Source organism: Carassius gibelio, chromosome B2 (assembly GCF_023724105.1).
Source record: "Carassius gibelio isolate Cgi1373 ecotype wild population from Czech Republic chromosome B2, carGib1.2-hapl.c, whole genome shotgun sequence".
Lineage (NCBI taxonomy): Eukaryota > Metazoa > Chordata > Actinopteri > Cypriniformes > Cyprinidae > Carassius > Carassius gibelio.
This window is the reverse complement of record NC_068397.1, coordinates 8,054,957-8,071,554: the sequence shown is the minus strand read 5'-3', so window position 1 is coordinate 8,071,554 and position 16,598 is coordinate 8,054,957.

Genomic DNA, 16,598 nt, shown 5'->3' with positions numbered 1-16,598 from the left:
AACAAGATATATAAGGACCAGATGGGTAATAAAACCAAACTCCCTGGATGATTGCTTTTGTGTGCACCATAACAAGTCCCATCAATGCCCAATGGCAATTGATTGTGAAATTGAATTTTGAAAACATAACTTTGCATATTGATCTAACAGACACAGCTATTAGCTCTGTATGCCTAGGCTAATGGATTATGATTTATACTTCCCCTCGCCCCCTAAAAACACTATCAGAGTAACCTTAAATTTATCATGAGGATGTGTGCCAGGATGACAATAAGCAGATAATTACTTGTCAAAGCTTTTGTAGAGCATCAGACTTTTTCAGCATGAACAACTGGCCCTCAGAATACAGATACTATACCATTCCTTGGGGTGCTGTTGCATTTAAATAAGCAGCGGTTTGATAAATGACTGTGCGGTGGCCTGATGACCCAGTCGAATATGCAGCCCTATTATATTTAAAGGAGAGTGCTACATGTCTAGATCTGCACTCCCGGGAGATGAGGCACCCACAGTGCTGGGAAATAAGTGAAAGTCAAAACTTCTCCCTAAACCAGTGAGATCATTTAGAAAGTGCCCTATTTTCTCATTTATTTATTTATTTCACAGCTCTACCTCTTCATTATGTTGCATTATTCAGGTTATCTGGATAAGTGGCTACACTCTTGTTCCATTTCTTAGAATCATCTTTCTTGCTTTTATTTAAGCTGCACACATTTGCCTAATGTCACATGGTGTGTATACGCTTCTGGTGCTCAGCTTGTTTTTAACTAGTGGCATTATCTCCAGTTCATGAAGGTTATAGTGAAAAAAAATGGTTAGATGACAGAAACTGAACTTAACATGCTGGAGCCATACAATAAAATCACCCTAAGCATGGCTGACAAGTAGAAGACAAGCTAACCATATCCTTCCTATCTCCTCCACACCTGCCCAGAGTTGTGAGCTTCAATATACACTTATTTATATTCCACACACTTGCACACAAGTGCACACATACTTTTCTGGGGCTTCATATTCCCATGAAAATTCATGCTGTGGCTCTAGTGGGCCTGTGATCATTCCAGTCGGTCGGGGAGATGTCATCTGACAGATGCCTTTTATATCATATGAGCGGAACCACCTGTTAAACATTTATGGCTTGAGCTCCGTGTTTGCACTGTAAAAAATGAAAAGGATTTTAACAGTATTTTACTGTAAAAATGCTACAGTAAAAACTTGTTAATTGGTTATCAGTAAGTTTCCATACTATGTAAGTTGAATAACTATAATTACATTTAGGGTGCTGTCACACTAGCACTTTTAGTGTGCACCCAGGTTTGACTGATGTCAGAGTTCGGTTCGTTTGGATGATGTGAACACTGTCTTCCGAACTCGGGTGCGCACCCGTGAACCACACCCGAGTCCGTTTAAAAATGTTGGTCCGGGGTACGGTTCATGTGAACTCCAGTATGGTTCGCTGCTGATGTGACTGCAATCATACCAAATCGCAGAATATATATATTTTAAATAACTATGTTTCTTCTTAGTTTTTTCCCCCCAATCAGTTGTGTACATTAGGGTTTTATCTTAGATCTAATGTTTTAAATTAATGTTTATTGCATTATTTTAGTATCAAGTGTGTTACCTTGATGGTGTTAGTGTTTGTGTGAATGACACTGTGCATCTTATCTATATATTAGTGTATCCCTTCTCAGCTTGTGGAAGAGATTTGATTCATAATGTGACTTTCTCATCACCACCTGTTTTTGGTGGTTATCAGTATTACAATGGTTCAAAACAGATAGTAGTACTTTAATATGCTGGTTTATTAACATTACATCAGTTAATTAAATATGTTTTTTATTGTGAATTTAAAGGGGTCATATGATGTTGCAAAAAATTACATTGTTTTGTGTATTTGGTGTAATGCAATGTTTTTATGCAGTTTAAGGTTTAAAAAACAAACAAATACACATAAATAAATATATACATATATACATATATACATATACATAAATATGATAAAACAATAAAACCATTATAAACAAGCCATTTGTTGCATGCAGTGATTTCTAGTTGTGTCCATTTTTGAAAGGCCAAACAAAGTAGTTTTGCTTTGACAACAAAAGGCACAGCGTCTCCACAACATAGCAACAGGGAGAATAAAAATTACGTCTTCTTTCTTTGCGTGAACATTTGGGTAGCATTATGCAAATTGTCCCACATCGTGATGTAGACGTGGGGGTGTGTTAGAATGAATGGTTGACTCTTAACTTTTATAAAGAATATATCATGACCCCTTTAAGGTAAGTCTGTAAAACCTAAAAAGTTGCTACCATATTTTTAATGGTGAGGTTCTGGCAACCACAGCTGTAAATGTTTAAAGAAGATTAAAGAAAAATTTACAGTATTCAGAAATAACAATGTGCATATTTTACACAATATTCACAATATACAAAAAACATATAATAATGATATATTATACACTTTTCCATAATGTACACATAGTACACAGTAAACTCAAGAGACTTATGAAAGAAGTTTCTTCTGCTCATCAAGCCTGCATTTATTTGATCAAAAATACAGAAAAAAATGTAATATTGTGATATATTGTTAAAATTTAAAATAATTGTTTTTAAATTTATTATACTTTAAATTATCATTTATTTCTGTGATGCAAAGCTGCATTTTTAGGATCATTATCACATGATCCTTTAGAAATAATTCTAATATGATGATTCATTATCAAAGTTGGAAACAGTTCTGCTGCTTAATATTTTTTCAGAACATTACTTTTTACACACTTTTTTAGGATACTTTGATGAATAAAAAGTAAAAATATTTTTTTTTTTTATAAAATCATTACTTTTATTCAGCAAGGATGTGTTAAATTGATAAAAAGTGATAGTAAAGAAAATATATTATTAGAATATATATTATTAGAAATTTTTATTTTTATTTTGAATAAATGCAGTTCTTTTAAACCTTTTATTCATCAAATATATTAAACAGCAGAAATTGTTTCCAACACTCATAATAAATCAGAATATTAGAATGATTTCTAAATGATCATGTGATAGACTGGATGTTACATGTGACACTGAAGGCTGGAGTAATGATGCTTAAAATTCAGCTTTGCATCACAGAAATAAATATTTTTTTTTAAGTATATTCAAAAAGAAAACTATTATTTTAAGTTTTAATAATATTTCACAATATTAAATTTTTTCTGTATTTTTGATCAAATAAATGCAGGCTTGATGAGCAGAAGAAACTTCTTTCAAAAACATTAAAAATAGTAATGTTTCCAAACTTTTGGTCTGTACTATATATATATATATATATATATATATATATATATATATATATATATATATATATATATATATGTCATGCACTACATAGCATAGAACACATGCAGCTCCATCTTCTCTTCTTCACTAAAAAATTACTCTGAAGTTATATATATATATATATATATATATATATATAACTTCAGAGTATTTTTTTAGTGAAGAAGAGAAGATGGAGCTGCATGTGTTCTATGCTATGTAGTGCATGACATGCTACAGTGCTGTCAGAGTCAGTGTGGCTGGTGTGTAGATGGAATCCAGTGTGAGGGGTAGGGGTAGGTGGGTGATTGTTGTTATCTTTTAATAGTGACAATTACTAAAGCTTGTTTCACTATTCCATGTGATATTATGACTGGTACTTTTCACAAATAAAGTGATAAGCATTGGAGGCAGAAATCGTGCGTGGGTGTGTGTGTGTGTGTGTGTGAGAGAGAGAGAGAGAGAGAGAGAGAGAGAGAGAAAGAGAGAGAGATTCGATTTCTATTCATCATTAAACTATTTTATATGACGTATAGGTAAGTAGACTGCATTTTGACATATCCCACCTCAGGGGTTTAACGTTCTTGACTGCATCCAACAATTAAATTCAGAAAACAAATGCAATAATTGACAGTCTGTTAAATTCTAAATGAATATAAATACCATTTTATTAATACTAAATATTAACACAATCTAAATATTTAGACACACCATAATAATAATAATATTTAGCCAATTTTGTGCAGAACATTATTCATCTGAAGTTAAGAGTAGCAAAATCTTATAATGACTTAAAAAAAAAAGACATTTATATAAAACATTTACTTATAACATTTATGTATATGATGATGATCGTTTTCAGGTCAGGCAAAGAGGTGTACATTGCAGTTTTATTTGCAATTGCAATTGTTATTTAATGGCAAAGTAATATAATATAAAATATAGCTTTATAGATATAAATTTTAAAAATAATAAGTTCTTATGTTTTTAGTTAATTCACAGAAAATACCTAACTTTTATTGACAAATAAGTTGGATAGATCAGTGTTTCATTCTCGGTCAGGCTATACGTAATGGTATACTCTTGTTGTTCTCTTGTTGACCTGACTGCTTCTATTGTTCTCATTTGTAAGTCGCTTTGGATAAAAGCATCTGCTAAATGATTAAATGTAAATTAGATCTTGGCCTCAGAATGAAAGGCTGGCTCAACATCACTCTGTATGTTAACAACTCATACATTCTTCATGCTGTACTGTAGTTATCAAGGCCTTAATGATGTTTTACCTTAACAGTAATTTCTTTGATGATAAGTAACAAGAAGTATGATGCCAATGTTTGATTTAGCATATTTGTACAAATGTAGTGGAGACATTGAAAAACTCTGTTTCAATGTGGATCTCTTAGGATTTATTTCTGGATTTTTGATGGTGACTTAAAATTTGCATAGAAAGGTAGCACAGTCTAGCCATCTGTTTAATAATCAAACAAACTACACATAAAATCTGCCAACTTTTAACCTTTAGTGTACAGATGTGTTTGGAAAACACAACATACATGTCTTTGTGGCAGTTGGTTTGTGTACCCTACTAGTAGCATATTCAATTTATTCACCAGGGTGGGTAACTCAAGGTCATTGTCAGGACTAAAGGATATGCTGGCTCCCTGTGGGGAAAGAGGTGAGAAGGTTGGTGAGACACAGCATGAGGTGGTAATGTTGTGTGCTCCACCTCCATTTATCAAGTATACTGCCAGTTTTGTCTTGACAATGTGCCTGACTCTCTCTTCTGTCCTCAGGATCAGATCTTACAGGCTATCAAGATTATACTGTGGAGCTATTAAATAAAAGTAAAAAAAAAAAAAAAAAGTCTAAAATTAGCATTTTTGTTTTGATATTATACTCATAGCATACATAAAAACATTGTGAAGTACATACACATACACACTGACATAGTTCAGGCAACAGAAGAACACAGCTGAACTCAAGTGGCCAATTTCTGCAGTACCTGCCTGGTTAATTAGTTGAACTACACAAACTATTTCCATGCATGTTGCAGTACTCTAAATCCAGGCAGAAATACAACACAAAGTATATATAAAAAAAAAAAAGTGGTTTTATTACCCACCGGTCTAATATTCCACCATGAGATATCTGGTCATCCTATTTATGAATTAACTGCATGCTAGCCTGTCCACAACAGGGAACTTCAAGTAGTATTTTAGATTGTGTAACTCTGGCAGGGGTTGAGTCTTGTTCTTTATTAGCATCAAGTAAATAGCTTCTGAGTTTATTGCATGACAAGATGCTCACAACAGTGGGCTCTTTGGATAAATCATGACACATTCCATACAGTCCACACAATGTGAATCACTCTATATCTGTATCAGCCACTAGCATTCTTGGACATCATGAATCCTTCAAGCTGAGAGATGTTGTTGACTTGAATGTAAACAGTTTGTTTTAAGTAGAGTCTGAAATGTAAGATTTTGAAGCATAGCAGTACTTCCTCTAAAGATGATCATTGAGGACCCTCATGCTGCTTCCAGTGAGTGAGAAAGCACATCAATTTGATCTCAGAACAACATTCTACTTTTATACTGACAAAACTTTATTTTATATCCCCTAAACCTAAACCTACCACTTACAGAAAACCTGTTTGCATTGTTACACTCTCAGATTAACATCATTTACTATTTAAAATATTTTTTCCCTCAAAAAATGTCAAAAAATTTCAGGTTTACTATCCTTGTAGGGACATTTGGTCCACAAAATGTAGCATAAACAAGAACAAGCATGTATGTATGTGTGTGTGTGTGTGTGTGTGTGTGTGTGTGCGTGTGTGTGCGTGAGTGTGTGTGTGTGTGAAAAAGTATATTTGTTCCAGTTTACTAGCATGTAATGTAATTTTGCATTTTTGTTTGAATTTTCTGTGTTCTGCAAGTTATTTACTAGATTAATGCTTTTAGAAGTAGCTCCTGCAGTTGCTGGAGACATGATCCTAAACTACCTTGTTATTTTTTGGCTACAGCATTATTCATTCAGCCACCATATCCACATTTTTAGAGTATACAAACTGAACTGCACCCAGAGTGAAATAGAACATTGGTCCAATTAGCTACAGTATAGGACATTGTGCAGTTGCAGTTTTGTGTAACTGCTCTTATTTTCCATCCAACTGAATAAGAATTAGAAGTTTACAGCATGAAATGGCATTTAGCAAGCTAAACAATAGAGCGCTTTTTCCATGCAAAAAACAAAAAATAATTAATACTTGCACAGCATTTTCATTTTGTGTATTGACTGGAAATCCGTTTAACTAGCATGAACTTATTTTATGAGGTGTGTATTGAGAAATGATTATTCTCTACGGTACTATAACAGCGGGTATTGCAGGAGAACTAATTAGATCTCACAACACTCAAAATTCACTAGAAAAGAAGGACAATTCACTTCTAGACCTTGTAGAGATGGTGTGATTCTGCAATTTCTAAGTAGAATCTCATGAAATTTTTCTTTGAGCCTCACAAGATAAATAAATAAATAATAAAAAATATATACAACATTCCACTCAGTTAATAGTGCAATTTACCGATGCAAGTAATAAATTACACTTCACAGTCCATGTTTACTTGCTGTTGAATTTTGCATTGTGAAACACTGAAACTAACATTTATTTAAATATCTTTTTTTTTTCAATGCTCTCATGTTTCTCCAAGTTTTCTTTGCCGTCTCCCACATCACCCCCCTTTGTCTTTCGAACCAATGTGTTTTAGTCAAGGCGAATTTACACCCATTCATAAATTTCTCTGATATCCAGAGTGCAAAATAAATATAATTTTGAGCATCCCAGAAAATCACAGTGGTTGGACAATGGTGTTGAAACGGAATGTGATAGGCTTATGATCAAACTTTGCTCTTGACAAAGTAATTTCAACAGCCTATAATGCATATTCAAAACTAACAGACAGTGCTCAAATTAAAGGGGGGCTGGGGGTAAAAAAAAGTGAAAAATAGACTTAGTGGGGTAAAAAAAAAACAATATTTGAGTAAAAATAATAATCGAGCGCAGCGTTAGTTCAGTCAGGCTACGGAGGCATAGGCTGTGACAAGCTGATGCGGTCAAATGTCAAATCGCTCCAATCACTACCACTCTCCTGTTAGACACGGGCATATATATGTCTCCATATATAGGCACCACTGCTCGATAAGTATGCTCAACGCCTCGCAAGGCTCAAACTGCTCGCGAGAGCTATCGCACGTGTAGTACCCTAACCGCCTGATTAGGGGAGAAAAAGAGTCAATAAAAGACACAGGACACGGAGCTGCTGCAATATCTTCTGAGTCTCTGTATTGTCTCACATTAATGCAAATATTTCTGCATTCTCATATCAGTGAAAAGTATAACAACATATCTCTTTTAGATAAAAACAATATACAGAAAAAAAATATAGAATTAATCACAGATATAGCTTCTCAACAGATACTGTTTCCACAAGTTAAACAAATAATTTCAATAGAAACTTGAATCTCAATGCATGTTAATAATACGTACTGCATATTACATACAATATTCTCATGTGATACTCAACATTTAGACATATGTGCCGTCTACCATATCTTCAACTCTTTTAAACTTCTTAAATTACCTCAGGAATCATAGCATGTCAGCAAAACTAATTATCTCTTTACACACCATTAGCATGAACATATATTACACTTTCTCTTATGAACCAACAGATTCCTTTCCTTTAAGCATTGCCACCTGTAACTTAACTTGTTAAATTAGTTCTCAAAAACACCAATATGTTATTAATTCACTCTGCTTTCACATTTCTATGACCGCATAGTCTCTGCCATCAGTTTAGCATTCACTAGTTGTACATGTGATACAGACGCGGGAAACTTGAACCGAACTTTTAGACATAGATATATACACAATGAATGCACTTCAAACAATGACACTTGCCATTTTTCACAGCCTTGACTTATATGAAGTGTATTTTCCCTACGATTTACTCATATCATACCTGATTAGGGGAGAAAAAGAGTCAATAAAAGACACAGGACACGGAGCTGCTGCAATATCTTCTGAGTCTCTGTATTGTCTCAGCAGCGCGCCCCTCCCCCAGCAGGTGAAAGTTCCAAGGCAAAAATAATCAAATGATCAATCATCCATACTAGGCAAGGAATACCAATCGCCATCATCCAAAATCATACACTATGCATTAATGACATTCAGTTTATTTATTTTTTTTTTTGATGACATATTGATGATACTAATTATTATTAGTTTTATCTATTTTTATAACCACCACACTCTCCCCTTCGAAAATACATGTCGTCCCGACATTACTTTGTTTTTTACTTTCTTTCTTTAGGTGGTGCTGTGTTGTATGCAACTGTTCTAACTTATGTATGCACTGCCGGTTAACTGTATGTTCAGTTCATCAATAAAGATATGTGTAGGCCACTGCATAGTCTCGTCGCCCTAATACTTTTTCATTTCCTAATCCATTCTTTTTAGTGTGCATATAAGTCTCTGTATGTGTAAAAGTATACTGGCTGATACTGTGGTGCTGGGTAAGTCCACTGAGTCATGTTCTGCATCTCATATTGTGTGGGCTGACACGCCATTGTGTTCGTATGCTCTACACTATAGCATGCAGGGGTACCCAGGTAATCATAAGTGAATGTCTTTGGTGGTCTCCTCTCTCTCTTAGGCAATCTACACTCCAGTTCGTCTTCACTGTTATTTTCCCACAGGACTCGATGTTCATCTGCTGTATCGTCAGCTTTTTCTCCAAGTTGTTCCTCCTCCATCACATCAGCTTCCTGTTGAGGTATCTCCGTGTTTTCCATTTGAACTTCTGTTTCATGCTCCTTCATGACCTCTTGACCAATTTCTTCCCCTTCCTTTTCAGGTTCACTGGGCCAGATAACTGGTAAGTTTCCACTTGCTAACTCACTGTTTCCTTCCACAGGTTGCTGAGATGAGACCGCAGGTAAGTACCACTGGCTACATCCTTCATCGTCTTCCTCTGAACTAGAATCATCCCTTTCTACAGAGGTAGGTTTATCCACTTGTCTCTTTGTCTTTGGTAGTGTGCTGAGCTCCATTTCCACTGGCAGGTAATCACATGGTAGCAAGAGGTTTCGGTGTAGAACCCTTGATCTTCCCTTCCCTCGTTCCGGTTTGACTTCATAAACAGGGCCTTCTTCTCCCACTCGACGGATAACTGTATGTATCTCGTCTTCCCAGTGATTGCGAAGCTTTCCTGTACCTCCTCTGGGTGTGAGATTTCGTACCAGAACACGATCTCCTGGGTGCAGCACTGAGCTCTTTACTTTACCCTCATGGTTCCTTTTGTTCCTTTCTGCGGTCTTCTTGCTGTTCTCTTTGGCAATCTCAAAAGCTTCCTGCATTCCTTGCCTCCATCTCTTTACGTATTCCTTATGGTTGTTAGTCCCTTCTGCTGCCGTTAATCCAAAGAGCAAGTCAACAGGTAGTCTCGGCGATCTCCCAAACAAGAGATAGAACGGTGAAAATCCAGTAACCTCACATCGCGTACTGTTGTAGGCAAAAGTTAGTTTGTTCAATGACTCCTTCCAGTTGGACTTCTGCGTTTCTGTCAAGGTTTTTAACATCTGGAGCAACGTCCGGTTAAAACGTTCAACCTGTCCGTTCCCTTGCGGGTGATATGGAGTTGTTCGCGATCCTGCAATTCCACAATTCTTTTTTAACTGGTAGAGCAACTGATTCTCGAATTCTGCTCCCTGGTCATGATGGATCCTTTGGGGAAATCCGAATTTTAGTGCATAGTCATTGAATATTCGATCAGCGACAGTTTTTGCAGATTTTGATGTGGTGGCGTACACTTGTGCAAACCTTGTGAAGTGATCAATTATCACCAGGATATATTCATACCCTCCTTTACTTCTGTCCAGGTGCAGAAAGTCAATGGAAATGAGTTCAAATGGGTGAGTGGTGACAATATTCATGAGTGGTGCTCTGGTTTCTCTACTTGGTTTCTTTTGTTTCAGACAGTTACAACTCTTGGTCACAAAATGTTCAATTTCACCCTGCATTTTTGGCCAGAAGAATCTGTCTCCAATCAATGACGTTGTCCTCTCCACTCCTTGATGCCCCATTTTACTATGTAACTCCTGAAGGACCCGTTGTTTATATATTTCAGGCAGCACAAGCTGAGATCGGGTAGCTGTCTTCCGGCGGAGTATTCCATCTTCTCCAATGCACAATTTGTCCCATTGACGCAGCAAACTTCTACCCTGTGCACTGAATGTCCTTAATAAGTGTCTGGAGGGTTTTTCGCCAGCCATCTTACATTGTACTACAGGTCCAATGTGGGTGTCACTTCTCTGCGCTTGACGTATATCATCGGTGGAAAAAGACTGGCCAGACTCAGCACACTCCGTTGGGTCATATGGCGAACTCATGGCTGTCCATGACATGGCAAGATCTTGAACTTCTACAGCCTGTATGGTTGCTTCGACGCAATCGGATGAGAGTTCCTCCGTACATTGCTCCATCATTGTTCCAACTTCCAGTGGCATCCTGGATAAGCTGTCTGCATCAATGTTTTCTTTGCCAGGGCGGTATTTTATGGTGAAATGGAAATCCGCGAGCTCCGCAACCCACCTGGACCCAGTCGCATTGAGCTTGGCACTGGTCAATACATAAGTCAGCGGATTGTTGTCGCTGTACACAGTGAAGGTAGGTGCGTAGTACAGATAATCACGGAACTTCTCTGTGATGGACCACTTCAAAGCTAAAAACTCCAATTTCCCCGAGTGAAGATGATAGTTTCTTTCAGCGGCTGTCAATGTACGGGATCCATAAGCAATTACTCGAAGTTTCCCATCTTGCTTTTGGTACAGAACAGCACCAAGTCCCTGGTTTGAGGCATCCGTATGGAGTATAAACGGCTGCGAGAAGTCAGGAAACCCAAGGACCGGAGGTTCCGCCAAGCAGTCTATTAATGTCTCCAATCTCTGCTGATGTTTTTCTGTCCATAAAATGGGCTTCTGGGAAGGCACTCCTTTCTTTTTGTTTTTTGTACACTTGGTGGTGGTTCCATTGTGTCCGTCATCCTTTGTCTCCACTTCTCCTTTCAGCAAGTCATAGAGCGGCCCAGCGATCTTGGAGAAATCTTTGATGTACTGCCTATAGTAACTTAACAGGCCAAGTACGGCTCTCAACTGTCCCACCGTGCTGGGTCTTTTCTCTCCCAGAGCTCTCACAGCCTCGGTGTCAGCAGGGTCAATTTTACTTCCTTCCGCGGACACTATCCTCCCCAGGTAACGAACTTCCCGCTTGAACACCTCACATTTACTAGGCTTGAGCTTGATCCCATATTGCCTTAAATGCTGCAGGACTCTCCTCACATCATTGACATGGTCTTCAAAGGATTTGCTGAACACTAGCGTGTCATCAAGGTAGGGGACACAGCAATCGTCTCGGAGATCTTTCAGACACTCTTCCATGCAGCGTTGGAAAGCCGCGGGAGCGTTCATCAGACCAAAAGGGATACGAATCCATTCATACAATCCCCATGGCGTAACAAAAGCTGTCATTGGTCTACTCTCTTTGGCCATGAAACCCTGATGGTATGCTTTTCCTTGGTCAAGTAGTGAGAACCAGCTGTTCCCTCCAAGACTGTCCATGATATCTTGAACACGTGGAATGGGCTGTCGGTCGGGGGTTGTTTTTCGATTTAATTCTCTGTAGTCAATACACAATCGCAAGCTACCATCCTTTTTCCGGACGCAGACCACTGGTGAGGAATACGATGAGTTTGATTGTTTAACCCATCCTTGGGCAATGAGATCGTGTAGGTAATCCTTCATCTCTTTGTACAGGGGACGCGGTACTGACTGGTAAGTGCGTGCAACTGGGATCGTGTCTGTTAGTTTGATAGTCAACTGCAGCCCATCTATGCAGCCAATGTCATCATCGGATTTTGAAAAGGAAGCTGCTTCCTCTCTCAGCATCTGTCTTACAATTTGTCTTCTAGACTCACTGAGATGGCTTAAGTCCAGCGGTGGTTCCCATGCGATGTCAGAGTTATGTCTGGTTTCATTTGTTATTTGATTGACCCTCACAGAAGTTAAGTCAGGTCCCTCACAAGTAGCAGTTGGATACACCGCTTGTACAGGTTGCACGGTGCCTATGACCATCTTGCCTGCTAACAGTAGGTCATGATCTGTAGGGTTCTGTACACTGACAATTATGTGGGGAGATGCATGTTGTCGCAGGGTTACAATCGTCTCACAGAACTCCAACCCCTCCACCCACTGTGGGTTAACGTCAGGCTCAAAAATTAACACTGTATTTTCTTTTGGTCGGTGTGACTGTACTCTGCATTCAATTTGTACTGATGTGTGTTTGGGCACATTAACATTTTTTTTTTTGGTTTTGACTAAATATCCGCATGACATTTCTGCATGAACTTGCTCAATGAAAGCTTGAACTTTTTCTCTTTCCACTGATTCATTGGTGATTGGCTGAGTTAATTCCTTGTTGTTCATCATTTGCTCAATCACGTTGTATCCGATGATAGGATGACGAAGCTCTCTGCCCTTCATTACCAACACAGGTATGACCAGTTCTTTTGTTTTCACTTCATTTGATGCTAACCCAAAAATCACTTCCACCCACCCTGCATAAGGTATGTCCTGTCCGTTTGCTGCCACAAGGCAGAGTCCTTCAGGCGCATCAATTACCTCTGCAACATTTCTCAGTCTGATATTTGGTAAGTGCTCATTTTTCCACCGTTCATCCACTATACACACTTGAGATCCTGTATCCCATAATACATCAACAAGCTGGTCTTGGATGTAACACTGTACAAGACACTGCTTCCCTACTAAAGCAGTACACATAGACTCTTTTTCTTTTGGTTTCCCTTTTGACATGGCCGAATTTATTATAACATTGGAGGACTGATTGCATTGCTTCTTATTTTCTGTCCAGTGATTGGATTGACATGCTTTTGAGCGATACAGTGTTTGTTTACCAGTATCACAGTGTCTCCATATGCTTTGACGGGACCCTACCATCGCACTGGTCACTGCCTGTCCCGCGGTCGTGACCCGTCCTCGTTTAAAGAACCATCCCTGTGTGTCATGGGCATCCGTGCTCGACAGCCAGCTGAGAAATGGTCGCTACCACCACACTTGTAACAGTGACTACAGTAGACATCCAATCCACTTTGTTGACATGCAAAACATTTCCTTACTCGAGTCGCAGGAGGGTGATAGCGTTGTGCTGGGAGCCACTGTGGTCGTGGAACTGTCTCTCTCCTCTGGTCGTAAGGCTGCCAGTAGTATTGAGGTGGGTATTGAGTCGGTGCAGGGTATTGAGTCTGTGGCGGGGATGCGCTATTTAGAGGGGGACACTGAGTGGACATGACCTGAGGTTGCTTGATTGACTCTTTAATTTGAGATACCTCCGCACTGAGGTCTTTCAACAGCGCCATGCCTGAACGCATTTCTCTCAACTCACTCAAGATCTGAAGTTCGTGATTATCTGGATTGTGCTGAGGTGGTGTTTTTCCCTTTTTCTCCATAGGGGTATCGCTGGATTGAACTATGTGTACTTTAGTGGCGCATGGCTGGATGAGTTTCTTTTTACTTTGGCGCTCAGCTTCGTGGGCGCAAGCCAGATTGACTTTATCAAAGAGTAGTTCGTCACTTACATCAGTTTGTGTCAAATAAGGTCGCAGATCACCTCTAACGCTGTCATTCTGTAGGCCCGTCAGGATGGTGTGGAGAAACATGCTCTGGACTAGCTTTGGGTCATACTTTAAACTGGATTCGGCCTCCTGTGATGCAAACAGAATCTTTTGTCTTAAATCAAGACAGCGAACAAGAAAGCTTTGCGGGGTCTCTTTGCTGCTCTGTACCTCTGAGGTGAGTTGTTTATACAGCTCAGTAGCACCCCTCTCTTGGAAATGAGCTCTGAGAATCCGTCTTAATGTGGGCAGTGTAAGATTTGTCTTACCCTCTAGGTAGCTACGAAGCTGCATGCCTGGCGCAATTGCTCGGATTACAGCATCAACAATTTCAAGCTCAGAGAAACCTCTGCTCCGTCCATGTTCAATTTGGTGAGCTAGACTTGAGAAGGAGAGTTTGTCTTTTTGCCCAGGTTCACCTATCTGGCCAGATATTTTAAACTCTCTGCTCCATGTTGACATAACTGGTCGTGTCGATGCTGAGGGCCAATTTAGGTTGGTAGTTTGTGTTTTTGAGCTTTGCTGTGTGTCATAGCTTAGCTGCGTGTTTGTGTGGTGTGGGACACTAACATCCTGCTGTGAGCTTGTAACAGTGTTATGTTTTTGTTCAATAAGTTTTTGCAAGGCTAACTGCAATGTATCAATTTCTTTTTGTAGCCTTTCTTGCTCTGTGACCTGCACTACTAAAGTCGCGCTCTGAACCACCTGTGCTGTCTGTTGCTCAGAGATATTTTCACCCCCCAGTTGAAGTTCACAAATTTTGTCTCTAACACACAAAAGTTCTGACATGCCCCCATCTTCCAGTTCTTCTAACCCCTCCCTTTCAAAATGTCTCACAAGTGTAGAAATGACATACGAGCGGCTTGTGTCGATATCATGTTCAATATGCAGAGAAACACACAATTTTACAAGGTTTTCTCTTGATAGTGAATACAATGCTCCTACAACTTGAAGTCTTAAATTCTCTAATTGATCCATGGTTCACTTGGGCTGTGGGTGTGTGCAGTGTGTGATGCAGAAAAGCAGTCTTAGCTGGTCGGAAAATGGCAATGGTCCGGGTATCAACGATCAACCTCAGATAGCACGCACGGTTCTTCCGGACTCAACGTGGACGCCAGACGTTCTCACTCTGTTCTCCTCAGCCGCAAGTCAGAATGAATGACACTGGAGGTAGACCATCATCTATGGACGCCGACCTTCACTGCATTTCATCCTCGCTGGGGCCTCCAAAATGTAGTACCCTAACCGCCTGATTAGGGGAGAAAAAGAGTCAATAAAAGACACAGGACACGGAGCTGCTGCAATATCTTCTGAGTCTCTGTATTGTCTCACATTAATGCAAATATTTCTGCATTCTCATATCAGTGAAAAGTATAACAACATATCTCTTTTAGATAAAAACAATATACAGAAAAAAAATATAGAATTAATCACAGATATAGCTTCTCAACAGATACTGTTTCCACAAGTTAAACAAATAATTTCAATAGAAACTTGAATCTCAATGCATGTTAATAATACGTACTGCATATTACATACAATATTCTCATGTGATACTCAACATTTAGACATATGTGCCGTCTACCATATCTTCAACTCTTTTAAACTTCTTAAATTACCTCAGGAATCATAGCATGTCAGCAAAACTAATTATCTCTTTACACACCATTAGCATGAACATATATTACACTTTCTCTTATGAACCAACAGATTCCTTTCCTTTAAGCATTGCCACCTGTAACTTAACTTGTTAAATTAGTTCTCAAAAACACCAATATGTTATTAATTCACTCTGCTTTCACATTTCTATGACCGCATAGTCTCTGCCATCAGTTTAGCATTCACTAGTTGTACATGTGATACAGACGCGGGAAACTTGAACCGAACTTTTAGACATAGATATATACACAATGAATGCACTTCAAACAATGACACTTGCCATTTTTCACAGCCTTGACTTATATGAAGTGTATTTTCCCTACGATTTACTCATATCATACCTGATTAGGGGAGAAAAAGAGTCAATAAAAGACACAGGACACGGAGCTGCTGCAATATCTTCTGAGTCTCTGTATTGTCTCAGCAGCGCGCCCCTCCCCCAGCAGGTGAAAGTTCCAAGGCAAAAATAATCAAATGATCAATCATCCATACTAGGCAAGGAATACCAATCGCCATCATCCAAAATCATACACTATGCATTAATGACATTCAGTTTATTTTTATTTTTTTTTGATGACATATTGATGATACTAATTATTATTAGTTTTATCTATTTTTATAACCACCACACACGCTCAGGAACTATCAGATAGTGAATCTATCTCCTTAGGAAGTGTTAAATCAGGATTTGGCAGGATTTCAGTCTTGAACTTAAGCAAATTCACCATGTTGTTTGTCAAGCAATGGACTGAATTGATAAGAGCGAGCACTTGATATAGATACTTTGCCCGCGATTCATTGTCAAAATTGTACTAATACGACTGACTCACAATTTTACAAGAGATCTGCTCCTCGCTGGAAGAAGCTAGATATTCAACAA